This window comes from Engraulis encrasicolus, chromosome 9, assembly GCF_034702125.1.
Source record: "Engraulis encrasicolus isolate BLACKSEA-1 chromosome 9, IST_EnEncr_1.0, whole genome shotgun sequence".
Taxonomy (NCBI): domain Eukaryota; kingdom Metazoa; phylum Chordata; class Actinopteri; order Clupeiformes; family Engraulidae; genus Engraulis; species Engraulis encrasicolus.
The window spans coordinates 36,326,087-36,339,387 of NC_085865.1; the positions used below are offsets into that span (position 1 = coordinate 36,326,087).

General features: G+C 44.1%; 1 long non-coding RNA gene across 1 annotated transcript in view; it reads right to left on the minus strand.

The window, feature by feature from the left end:
* Positions 1–11,505: 11,505 nt before the first annotated feature.
* Positions 11,506–13,301, minus strand: part of LOC134455771 (uncharacterized) — a 45,405-nt gene continuing 43,609 nt past the window's right edge. Inside the window, exon 4 of the long non-coding RNA XR_010036155.1 lies at positions 11,506–12,068. This is a non-coding gene — a long non-coding RNA (uncharacterized LOC134455771). The remainder of the gene's footprint in view (positions 12,069–13,301) is intronic.

Genomic DNA, 13,301 nt, shown 5'->3' on the forward strand with positions numbered 1-13,301 from the left:
CCACTATTCCCGCTCTGTAATCAGCTTACTAACAGAAACAGAAATAAGTATCCGTAGGCCTATATTTATTACTACTGTTACATCCACAGGCTCCTGTGCCTGCAACTGAGTCAGCCAGCCGCCATGGTTGGTGTCACTCATTGACAAAATCAGTCAACACTTCAGGGTGTAGCCTAGCACCCACCACCACCTGCATCACCTTGACTAAGTGTGGGAAAAGCAGCAGGGGATTCCTGAGAACTCCAGGGAGTGGAGGAGTAGAGGAGAGGAGGAGGGTGGAGAGGGAGGGAGCAGAGGAGCGGAGGAGAGAGAAGAGAGAAGAGAGGGAGAGGCTGTTGTTACAGGACATGGCAGTTGTTTATGTAAGTCTCAATGGGCATGGTAGATGACAGTGAGAGAGAGAGAGAGAGAGAGAGAGAGAGAGAGAGAGAGAGAGAGAGAGAGAGAGAGAGAGAGAGAGAGAGAGAGAGGGAAGGCGGGAGGGAGAGAGAGACGGTGAGGAGTGAGTGGGAGATTAAGAAGGAAGATAAAGTGTGTGGAGGATGTATATGTGTAGACGGGGATGAAAGTGTCAGTGGAAAAAAGGGAATGTGATGGTGCAATGGTGGTGGTTTCCCTTTCCTTTGCATTTTGAAAAGAAAAGATGTTTCCATTCATCTTGGGCAGCTAAACTCGTTCAACTTTAGATTGTTTGTCTTAGTGGTCTGGTGTAGAACTCTACAGCTTTTTCCTTGTTTGTTTTTATTGTCATCTTATTTTGTGTATTAGTGAACAATGCAAGTCAGATGAATAAAATATATGTCTGTATGGGATGTCAAAACTGAATGAGTTACACTTCACTCATGACTAAAGAGCACCAAAGTGAGAAAAAAAACCTGTAAACGTGGAGGTAAAATGTCTGCATACTTACAGCAAATCTTTTTTCCAAATGTGAGAGACTGACTAAACGATTTAGTTTTCTCCTGCCAACACAATGTGTTTAATTATTTTTTATTTTTTTTAAACTTGCATGTACCATCCCTGATCAAAATAATACACCAAAAGCAATACAAGAATATGCAAGCACATATAGATAAAAATAGAGAAAAAAATGAACAAGTTTGATTTCACGGCTTCACAGTTGTTGAGAATCCATGCATGTGGGAAAGGCAGAGGCAGATGGTGAGAAAAACACGATAAAAAGATAGGTGTCAGTACTGATGTGGACTGATAACAGAACCAGTCAGAGAGGAAAGAGCAAGTGGCGGTAAGGAAAACATATAAGATAATATGTAAGAAGATGGGGCGTATGCTACGAAAGTATGAGAGAGAGAGAGAGAGAGAGAGAGAGATAGTGTGAGAGAAGAGAAAAAAACTCCCTGATCGCATGAGTGGTGGTGAACCTAGAGAGAATGTTTGAAAGCGAAAGCCATCGCTGTGGTTACTGTCACACTTATGACTCATGACCATGGCCATGGAGTGATAACCGTACCTATAGCCTTCGCAGGGAAGCCAACAGAGGGGGACACACAGGTCAGTCGGGCAGGGCCCAGGGTGGGGGCGGTGGGCCCAGGGTGGGGGCGGTGGGCCGGAATTGGGTCTTTGTTAAATTGTATGTATTGGGTGGGTGGTCTTTTGAGGTGACTTTGTCCTTGACCCTTCCAAAACTGTCAGCGGCTCTGGAGATATCCTACCTATAGCCTATGCAGGGAAAACAATAAGGGGGGGACAAACTGGTCTGGTCTCCCGGGCTAAGGGGGGTTGGAGGGGGGTTGGAGGGGGAGTGGGGGCAAAATTGGGTCCTTGTTACATTGCATGTCTTGGATGTGGGGCCCTTTCAGCTGATTTTGTCCTGAGCCCGGCAAAAGCTGTCAGCGAACCTGACGCACGCTCTGGACATCACACCACACACAGATTTTCACTTTCACACATGCACTCTGTCTTGACTAACAGTATGTATTTTTTCAAAATATGCGGTTTGACGTTTGTCTATTTCATGCATATTTTGCAAGCGTTCACTTTCACATTCACTCTTTGGGCGGTGCACACACATTCACAAACTCTTGACTTACCCAAGATTAAAGTAATTGAATTAGAATGACAGTTGTGCTTGGGTTTGTATATGTTCATTTGTTTTATAGTCATTTGTCATGTTTCAATGAAATTCAATTCAGTTTTCAGACGTGCATGGATGAATATACAGTCAGACAAGAATGTGAGGACCAGCATGCTTCTGTATTCATGCAGCAATGGATGACAGTGTTTGTGAATGTGTGTGAGTTTGTGTGTGTGTGTGCGTGCGTGTGTGCTTGCGTGTGTGTGTGTGTGCGTGCGTGCGTGCGTGTGTGATGGTGTTTATGTGTGCACACATGTATATGTTTGTGCACTTGTGCATGTCCATGTGTGTACTGTATGACTGTGTGCGTGCATGTGTCTGTGTGTGCACGTATACATGCGTGTGATTGTGTCTGTCTGTACAACTTGTGTGTGTCTTTCTATCACTATATGTGTCAACGAGAGTGTATTGCATTGTATTGTATGCTTTTTGCGTTTAACCATGCGAGCAGAGTATGAGCGTGATACCCTGCTTCTTGCCCACAGCCATTAAGTGTAGAGACGAGAGCCGTGCGGAGAGGAGCTTCGGAGCCGTAATGAATTGGCTTACAGAGCGCCCGCCCGCAGCCGTAACGGAGAGAGGCGCGCAGACAAAAGAGATGCATGACAGGATTTACTCCGGCGGTCAGGCAGGCGCAGAGCGACGACGAGAGCGGAGGAAAGAATACGGGTGCATGTCACACAGATAGATGGATGGATTGGGAGAGACAGAGAGAGAGAGAGAGAGAGAGTGAGAGAAAGAGAATTAAGAGAGAGAGAGGCAGAGAGAGAAGAGATGGAGGGAGAGAGAGAGAGAGAGAGAGAGAGAGAGAGAGAGAGAGAGAGAGAGAGAGAGAGAGAGAGAGAGAGAGAGAGAGAGAGGGTGGGAGAGATAGAGGGATTCAATGAATGAACTTTGACTCAATTTGTCCATGTTTATGGTTGTGAAAGAAGCAGTGAGGAGGGAGGGTGTATTGGCACTTTATGTGGACACTGTGCAGACAAATGAATGAAAGTAAAAAATTCATGGCACTCAAATGTGTGTGTGTGTGTGTGTGTGTGTGTGTGTGTGTGTGTGTGTGTGTGTGTGTGTGTGTGTGTGTGTGTGTGTGTGTGTGTGTGTGTGTGTGTGTGTGTGTGTGTGTGTGTGTGTGTGTGTGTCGTAATGTGTGTGCGTGTGTGTGTGCCTGTCTGTGTGTGTGTGTGTGTGTGTGTGTGTGTGTGTGTGTGTGTGTGTGTGTGTGTGTGTGTGTGTGTGTGTGTGTGTGTGTGTGTGTGTGTGTGTGTGTCGTAATGTGTGTGTGTGTGCGTGTGTGTGTGCGTGTGTGTGTGTGCATGTGTGTGTGCGTGTGTGTGTCGTAATGTGTGTGTGCGTGTGCGTGTGTGTGTGTGTGTGCATGTGTGTGTGCGTGTGTGTGTCGTATGCATGTGTGTGTGCGTGTGTGTGTCGTATGCATGTGTGTGTGTGTGTGTATGTGTGTGCTCTCTCCAAATCTGCCAGTCATGGCTATCTGCATGTTATGCGCGCCACGGCACAAGGGCACATGCTGACGGATGAGTCAGGACAGCTACCGACACAGACTTGTCATTGGAATGCCAGACGATCCAGACATTTCCAAGAGAAAGAGAGAAAGTCAAGGACAGCTGACATGTTGCCTTTTTTTGCAAGCCCACACTCTAATGCAGCTCATTTGTTATTTAGTATATTCCAAATATATGAGCCTCAAATGAAAAAGTCCAGAATATATAAGCAAAAATCTGCAAAGCTCTGTTTCTGACATGTTGCCTTTTTTGCGAGCCCAAACTCTGATGTTTGCATTTTTGTACATTTTGTATATTCCTAAAATACCCTATTCCTTATTTAACCCTATGTGTGAATCCTTAAAGAAACTCCAGAATAGGGGGATACACCACCTGGGGCAGGGGTGGGGGACCTATGTCTCGAGAGCAGTTTACGGCCCTTGAGGCCGTTTTATCTGGCCCCATAGAATTTTCATTATGCAGCTTCACAATATATGACATATTTTGTAAAGGAATCATAGAAATTACATTTGCAATACAATTAAGTTATATTTCACTTCCCTCAATATAGGCCTAAAGTGCAGGGGGAAATCCTGCTTTGTCTTCATAGTACAGCTCTCGGAGGACTTTTACGGCCCCTGGAGGAATTTCAAGTGGCCCTTCGAATGAAAAAGGTTCCCCACCCCGGACCTAGGGGATGCACCACACCAATAGGGGATGCACCAGCTAGACTAGAGCACCCGTACCACCTTGGGACCCATAGGTTCGAATCTGGCCAGGGTAATTTCCAAGCCTTACCCCATCTGTAGGGCAGTCATGTAGGGCAGTCATGGGTGAGCGTTTAGGATGTGACTTGTATCCCAAAGGTTGCCAGTTCAACTCCTGACCCGCCAGGTTGGTGGGGGAATTAACCAGTGACAATGGGAGTTGGAGTTTCCCAGTTGGGCTTTCATCTCTCTCCGGTCACATCTTCCCTATCCTATCATAATGAAGGAGACACTGTTAAAGCCCAGAAAATAAAAACAGAAACACTAGAATGCACAGCTCTGTTTCTCATGACTTTTTGTTGCCACACGGCACATCCCCTTTTTGACATCCTGAAAGGCATTCACCAGAAACTTTTTTTCTTCTTTCTTAAGTCTTTACGGGAAGATTCCGCTTTGTTTCCAACTAACTTCTTGGACAGATAACGCAAGACATGTCTGGATTTAAATATTTTGATTGCTCAAACAACAGTGAAGCAACTAGTAGATTTTAAATCCGGAACATAAACAAACATTTGTAAGGCCTATGTTTCAGATATCTGGACCATTCAGACACCATATTATACCTCACCCATGTTTAAAAAAAACCCTGAGACAGCAAAGAAATTAGTGAAAGTGAAACCCCCTTAAGAAACTCCAATTCCCATTGTCATTGTGACACAGCACTCCATAGCACACAAGTGAACACTGCACACTATGAAATTGCCTTTATGCCTCACCCGTGCAAGGGGTCAATGGCGCCCCAAGGGAGCAGTGCGGCAGGACAGTACCATGCTCAGGGTACCTCAGTCATGGAGGAGGATGGGGCAGAGCACTGGTTGATTACTCCCCCCACCAACCTGGCAGGTCGGGAGTCGAACTGGCAACCTTTGGGCTACAAGTCTGATGCCCTAACCGCTTACCCATGACTGCCCTATTAGCATAGTATCAGAATAGCCACACAACGGTGACAGAGGAGAAGATCAGATTCATAACATACTCTGTAAGTCAGGGTAGCATATTGTCACAGGTGTGAGGAATTCTGCACATATATGGCATCCACTGTGTGGTTGAAACAGAATTTGCCTTGTGGCCCTTTCTCACAAACTTTCAGAATGATACGTACAGTAAGTACATCCACCAACTGAAAGAGCTGTAGAAAAAAGAAAAATCTAATCATGTGGTTTGTCACTCATTTTTGGACTTGTCTGCACACGTGAGCAGGCATATTGCAAGTCACTGCTTAAAGGTAGATATGTGAAATATGTGGATGACATGTTGCAAATCTCATTTAGTCTCATGTCATTTAGAACTCTGAGGAGTTCGCACACCTCATTTTTTTTAATTCCTTGGCAGGATTACGTTTCGATCCTTATCTTTATCAGATTCTCTACAAACCAATGGTAGAAAGGTAATCCCACATGGAATTCAAAAAAATCAAAAAAGGCTCCTCGTATGCTCCTCACTCCAGAACTTCTGTCAGCTTTTGTCCTGCACCCTCAAGAGAACTCCGAATGAAAGCCTGGGAGCCATATTAATACCTGCTGAGGAAGGTATGACGGCTATGTGCTCGAAGGCGAAAGCGGTATGACAACTATACATGAAAAGGTCAGTTGCTGAGCTTGAGCTTGTATGCCTGAGCTTGTATGCAAAACAGTCACTGTACTTACTTTCAAACGTCTGTCTTCAAAGACTTCTTGGCACGTGGAACATTTTAAGACCCGGAGAAAAAGACAATTAGTGTCATGCAATACCATAAATATTAGTGCGACTGGATGATCCATGACATTACTTTCACTGTCCAACCTCCAGGCATAGCAAAGACTTACTGAATATCATCAATGTGCCATTTTAATCAAATATGCTGTAGGCCTGCCACTGAAGACTACCTCTCCTTCAATTCTGTATCGCTTTATAGGCTACCTCTGCTATATTGCACTGATCGCTGAGATGCCTTCAATGCCATTGTGTATACTATGTACGTATAGTGCATGTGTCTTGCACGTGTATGGACAATTACAGACATGCTTCCGTTTCCGGAATGGGTGCGGGTGGACGCTGGCGCGTTTTAGCAGCCGCTGCTCGTACTCTTCCACTCATTTAGGCTCCATTACCCACTCAAACCCACCAAAACGTTTGGACTATCTTACACATTTTTTGGACATACGAACAACTGGTCACCGAGGCTTGGCTGGGCGAATCGTGACGGCCTACCTGCTACACAGCGTTGGCCCGCTGCTGTGGCTGCTCTAGACCTGCACAATAACACCTGCTGTTTCCATCGCTGCGTCCGACGCCACTTCCAATGCTGTCCCAGGGAGTTTGGACTGCTGTTGAGCCAGCGTGGCTGCTGGTTTCACCAACTTGTGCCATCCCTGGTTGCTGGCTGCAACAACCACTACACCTTGCTGTCTCGCGGCGTCCATGCCTCGTGTCTGGATTCTGTTGACCGACAGCGTGCTCGGATGCCTCCCTCCCTAACCAAAGTCTCGGCGGCCCCGTCCACCGCATTTCGCCGGTTATTTTAAAGAACTTATCTGCTTGTTCGCCTGCCTCCCCTTGGCCGAGCTCGCCCCCCACGACGAGAGGCTCCGGATTTTCGTATCCCCACGGCCTTCCATCGCTGCTCTTGCCGTGGGTTTGCTTATCATCTCCACCAAACGTGACTGTTCCATTTCATCATGGACCTAAACTTTCCACTGCCGTCTATTTTTGTTGTGTCCCTGTTTTGTACTTATTGAGTCTCTGTATGTCTTTGAGTGTTTGTATGTTATTTGTTTACGGCCTCGGCCTATCTGTAAAGCGTCTTTGGGTGCCTTGAAAAGCGCTATATAAAATAAATGTATTATTATTATTATTATTATTCCACTCTCTATTCTGCTCTGCTATTTATTCTATTCCAAACATTCTGTTCATTTCTATGCTAATCTATTCTATTCCATTCTATTCTATCCTGTTCCATTCTCTATTCTATTCTATTCTATTCTATTCTATTCTATTCTATTCTATTCTATTCTATTCTATCCTGCTCTGCTCTATTCTATTCTATTCTATTCTATTCTATTCTCCTCTATTCTATTCTATTCTCTCACTTTACTTTATAGAGGAAGTCCATCTAGGAGTCATTCTTAGGTGGCACTGCGTGTGCCTTCCAATCTAGTGTGTGTATCTGCTCTTGGCAGTCTTATTTGGGTTTAGCCAGCACTCCAGACAACACAAACAGGCTGTGAATCATACTTCCTTTTCACATCGCTGTTTTCCCTCCCGTCTTGATTCAGATTGGCTACAGACATGTAAGTGTCTAGTGTGTTTGCCTTTTCCATTGCCGGAAGAATTCAAACAACGTTCCCCTGGGCTTCGGTTGAGCCACAACACTGACACCACAGACACATACTTAAAACAATAGCTTTAAACGCCTATGACCAACACATTGTTATATTATGCTCTCATTGGGTGGGTTGAGTTGAGGGTGGCATCCTAGAAACACCCAGGGTCACACAGAGTGTGCAATAGCAATTCAATTTCTGCATTTGCGATTTAGTGTGTACTCTATACTCATGTGACTCATGAGTAGAGTATGAGTCTACTGAGTATGCGAGTATGACTATGTGAGTCACTGTTCGATTTATAATGCTCAGATAGTTTGGGTCCCGTGCTGTGGGAACACACTCACTAGGGACAGGATGTTGACCAATACTAGAAACATCACTAATGAGATGGCCTCCGACTTAGAGACAATATTAAAAAAAGGGGATGGGGGTGTGGTGTGTTGCACTGCGTAAAGCACCCGTGCCACAGCACAAAAAAGGCACAAAAAAGCCCTGCCAAAATACTTTACAAAGTGATGGAAGGCCCTACCGTGGCTCAAAGGGGAGGGCACTGCACTACTACACGGGCAACCAGGGTCCGATGCCGTCTCTCTCTCCCCACTCATTTCCTCTCTGTCGCACTATCCTATCTGAATAACAAAGGTGAAAAAGCCCGCCCTCCCGGAAAAAAAAGTGTTGGAGAAAAAAGTCTGGAAAATGCAGCAGACCACAGTAGTATTAGAGTTATACGCAGGCAGACAGGCAGGGGCCAAGTTTCTGAAACCCATAGTGGTTCTGGTTCAGCCTAAGTGACGTCTGTTCATTCTGAATCACAGCTGAGGCCATTTTCTTTGGCCCAGCGCTCCAAGGAAACGGCATGACGAGTTGGGGCAGGAAGTGGGAATTGTGGGAATATGAGAATGTGTCATCCCCCTCAAGAACCTCCAGAGTTCTCTGACCGGCTACCATCTGTTTTTACTACTACACTCCTGCCGGAACATCTGAAAGACCGCTCGAGTCGGATATACACAAACTTTTATACAATACCAGGTTCCAGATTTGGTTTTCAAACTGGAGAGAGGAATGTACACTTTGAATAAATCTGAGAGGGATGGACTCGGCGGACTCGATTCCGGCCTCAGGAAGTGAAAAATCCCTGCACGCATTTGATCCGGGCCCATGCATGCACCATTTGGTGGGGACAAATGTGATTCAGTGTCAATTGCAGTGTACAGTATATATATATATATAGGGAGGGGGCCTTCAGATGAGTTTGTCCTGGGCCAAGTCAAGGCTGTAAGCAGCCCTCATTTGATCCAGCTACTTCATGAACCAGCTGATGGTGAAAACATTACAACATAGTGCTTCAGATAAATCATATGCGTTGTGTCCAAGGACTATATAGATAGGAAGGCTTACTTACGTCAGCAGAGCGTAGTACGGGCCGCGAGGAGAATCACTTTCTTCTTCTACAGTCAGTACTTGCGGCATGGTAAGGTGCAATGCCACTACCCCGAGGACTGGAGTGTGGAACAGGTTATAGGACACTGTGAATTTTTGTCAGCTATCCTTTATTATTCCCTGCAATTAAGACATCCTTTTTTCGACCGGGGCGGAACTTGCAGTAGCCACTCGCACCCACAATGCAATTCAAATTGCTGAGTTTCCAGTGTCACAATTTTTATCCATCATGGCGTAGCATTCACTGCCCATGCGCAACGTGTCCTCAGGCTACGCCCCCCGTACTACACCGTGGCCAATACATTTTCCAGCATGAGAGCGTTCTTACCCATTCTACTGTCTTTGGTTGTGTCTGCACAGCCATAAGGAAGACATGCCAAACAATTTTACTTGACTTCCTGAGACCAGGATTCACAAGGTTCTTGGAAATGTGTCCCAAAACACAAACTAGCTCTGAATAAAAGGAGAAGACACAATGGGTTATTTCTCTCAGCGCTGTCATGCTGTTCTTCCTCACCAGGCAATGTAGAGTGGGTTTAGCAGCAGAGGATATACTTTATTCTTGATCCCGAAGGAAATTAAGGAATCAAAATGTGAGATAGAAAGAAAGAGCAAATGTGGAGAGAATATTCCGTGGCCTTGAGACCTTCTCCATAAAGACGTGTTATCAAAAAAATACCCAGGAGCTCCATAACACTGTGAATCACGCTTCCTTCTCATCCCCACACCCCTCCCCCCGCCCTTGATTCAGATTAGCTACAGACGTGTAGGACTATAGTGTTCTGCCTTTCCATTGCCGGAGGAATTTAAACAGCTCTGGGAATTTAAACTGCTGTACTTTTTACTTCATACCATTATTTCATCGCTACTTTTAACAGGCAGACGAAACAGTTTGAGTTAGAAAGTAAAAACTTCAAACAGGTGTTTTCACTGAGAACCCTACCTGATCTACAGTAGTTGTCTGTTGTTGAATGTTGAATGTTAAATGTTAAATGTTAAATGTTCATTTGTACTGTATTTATTATTGTCCATTGTTACCAGTCCATCACTGTTACCGTCTTGCACTTCATGTCAGTCTGAAAAATGTCAGTTTGTATATGTCTTGTCCTGGCATGGTATAGAGAGAAAACGTAATTTCATTTTTCCTTGTATGTCTTGTGCATATGAAAGTGACAATAAAAGCTGACTTGACTTGACTTGTCTGCAGTTCTGATTATGGATTATGACAATCTTATTTCTGGGCACTTTTTTGAGCTCTGGTGACAACTTCCTTATTTGGCATTTGCACACTTGAACTACCCTTTGTGCCTGTCTACTGAGTAAAGTGTCAAACAAACCGGGGGTGGGGGGGTGTCACAGTGTACATGCATATGACCCCTTCCCCTTATCTCTGCTGGGTCGACCACAGGGTTAGAGAAGAAAGGAAGAAGTACATGTCAAGAAAGACTGTGAAACTTGGCCTTTTTTGCTATGAACTGTGTGTGTGTGTGTGTGTCCCGGTAATGACTGGTTATGTACTTGTATTCCCTCCCTAAATTCAATGACCGAAAAGTGCAATGAAACTGCTATCAAAATCTCTAGAGGGGTGGTCTCCCCAATATTGACAGAGAGAAGCAAAGAAAAGAGAAACATAGGTCCTTCTTTGCCTAAGGCCCCCAAAATACATTGAAACGGCCTTGTGTCAGGCCCAGGGAAGATTGTGGCGGTACGTTCTTTTTTTCATTCAGAAAGTCCCCTCCCTCTCTGCTGACCTATGTAATCTAGACTACAACGGTTTGTGGTGTGCTACTGGGTCATTATAGTGCAGTGGTGATGGTCAGATGTGGTCAGATATGTCTCATAGGCTACGTACGTTTATACACGTGACATTTAATTCAGAATTAACTCACTCTGAAAACTTCTAATTCTGAATTAAATGAAAGATCAAAGTAAACTCGACGGAACTATTTAATTCGGAATTACTAATTAGGAATTAAAAACGTCATGTAAACGTATAGTCTGAAATGGAGAAGGTGAGACTAGGCTGACAAGGTGGATGGGAGGTATCAAAGCTATCACTTTTCAAGACAGGATATAACATTTTTAAGTGTGAGGGAATACACCAAAGATTAAACGCACAGTATATCCAGCATATGTAGCATTTGGAGGAAACAACTGTGTGTGTGTGTGTGTGTGTGTGTGTGTGTGTGTGTGTGTGTGTGTGTGTGTGTGTGTGTGTGTGTGTGTGTGTGTGTGTGTGTGTGTGTGTGTGTGTATGTAACTTTGACTTTCACTTTTGATTTTTAGCCCAAGGTGTAGGTGAGAAAGTCTGTTCAAGTGATCTGAATTGATAGTGTATTCTTTTATTTATTGTGAGACACAAGACACTTTAGACACTTTAGACATTTATAATACAGAATATTGTAGGCTACTGTTCATAAAACGCCTTTCAATGTGAATGTACAGCTCAGAGAGAATATATAACTTATCATTATAAATAGAAAGATTCATATATCTTATAAACAGCAAATATAAAATGCAAATGTACAGCATGTACAATTATAATTAATCAATAAATGAGTGAATTATACATTTAAAAATCTGAATTTCCCATGCCCTCAGATGAATCTGAAAAAAAAAACAGGTATGACAGGTATTGACTTTTATTGGGATAGTTAATTCTGTTTAATATTCCACGTCATGAAACACACTCCTATAATTGCTAGTTACATTAGCTTTATGAGAACGGAACAATTGGCCAATAAATGGGTAATTTGGCCTTTATGGCCTTTGTGCATGCACATTTCGCATGCAACAATAACAGAATAGCAGGTCACACAGTAGCTGTGGATGGGTGACAGCTCTCTTTGTCCTCCTTTTGGGCCCACGCTCGCTCACACTCTCTTCAGCTGTTAGAAGATGACCGTCGGCCTCACACCTGCTGAAACTCATGTAGGAGGAATTCAGGTATCCACCAACTCACCTGAAATAAATCACAATGGGAGGAGGGGGGTAGGGAGAGAGAGAGAGAGAGAGAGAGAGAGAGAGAGAGTGAGAGAGAGAGAGAGAGAGAGAGAGAGAGAGAGAGAGAGAGAGAGAGAGAGAGAGAGAGAGAGAGAGAGAGAGAGAGAGAGAGAGAGAGAGAGAGAGAGAGAGAGAGAGAGAGCATTGTCAAGACAAGTGGTAGTACTATGAAAACATGCTGAAATCTGACGTTACTGGTGTTTTTCTTGTCATTTTTACGAGTTTGAAAAAAAGATGCGTAGGAGAGAGAGTGTTTATGGTTCGCCACGCCTCCCCCTTTCTTCTTTAATTGGGCACTAAAATGTGTCAGAGGGCTTACAGGCAGACCTGAGCATGTCAAGTCACGATAGAGCAATTCAGAACCGCTTCAACAGGTTGCAGTACTGTAGGAGAAGAGAAGATAAAGAACAGCTGCGTCGCTTACTTTCCCTCTTTTCTTGAAAGTACACAGACCAAATAAGGCGTTAAATTGGAGAGACAAAGAAAGACAAAAAAAAGCATTACTGCCACAAAACATTACTTGGCGTTTCATTACTATTATCAAGTTTTCATGGTTTACAATAGCGTCATTGTGCTTGAGTGCATGGCACTCTGCCAGGACTTCAGAGGCAGGATGGAATTTATCCCAAACATTCCGGGGGAGGTGAGATCATCTTCTCTTCTCACCAAGTCATGATTACTGCAAGGTCCTCAGGGCACAACACACCGGAAGCACATTCCTGACTGCATGGGCGAGTCTCTGAACACTTTGCAGTACAGTACAGGAAAAAAAAGAACTGTAACTTGTGGGAAACGTTTATCTTTGTCGGGGTTTTTTGTTTGTTTGTTTGTTTGTTTGTTTTGCATATAATACAGGTTTTTGAGCTGTGGAAAGTTAAGGTTAACTGTGAGCTCTAATTCTTCAAGAAAAAAACCCATAATCCATCTAAAAGCCAACATTACAGCACAGTTGGATTAACAGACCACAGCAAAGTGCATGACCTTTCAACACCCCTGTGCATGTGGATGAATCAGTAGGCATACTTGTGATTCATTAAAATAAATGACCCTGATTTACTGAACTGATTACAAATGTACGCATGTTCAGAGCTTCCATCATTTGCCATTTTAGCAGACAAATTGTCCATTGTTAGAAATGCTTAGCCATCTTTTTTTCTCTCTCTCCGCAGTTGTGTAGGAGGTATTCAAAGGC